The sequence below is a fragment of the Corvus hawaiiensis genome, chromosome 3, assembly GCF_020740725.1.
Source record: "Corvus hawaiiensis isolate bCorHaw1 chromosome 3, bCorHaw1.pri.cur, whole genome shotgun sequence".
In the NCBI taxonomy this organism is placed as follows: Eukaryota; Metazoa; Chordata; class Aves; order Passeriformes; family Corvidae; genus Corvus; species Corvus hawaiiensis.
In genome coordinates this window covers 1124090-1124500 of record NC_063215.1, presented here as the reverse complement: position 1 = coordinate 1124500, position 411 = coordinate 1124090, and positions in this window count along the sequence as shown.

Genomic DNA, 411 nt, shown 5'->3' with positions numbered 1-411 from the left:
AGAGGAAGCAGTTCCAGATTTGGAGAGGGATGTTTTTCCTACACACCAAGACTCAAGCTTAGACAACTCCTCCCAGCCTCAGCAGCATCCCAGTCCTCAGGGGCCAGTGATTCCCATGGGAAGACAGAGGACAAGGCAAGTGCCAGGCTTGGGAGCCCAGAGTTCAGCTGGAAGCCTGAGGGAACAGCTCAGTTCTTCTCTGATTGGGCAAACACAAAACTAGACAGAAAATCATCCAACATCCACATTTTTCAGTGTTGCCAGCCCAGCTCTGCTATCTGAACAAGTCCCACAGGAAGTTTTGTCCCAGTTGAAGATTCCCTCTAATTTCTGTGCAAGCAGGACTTAAATTTATCTCCATAATTCTATTTCATGAAATAGCAGGAGTCAAAAATTCAGGTGCAGCACAAG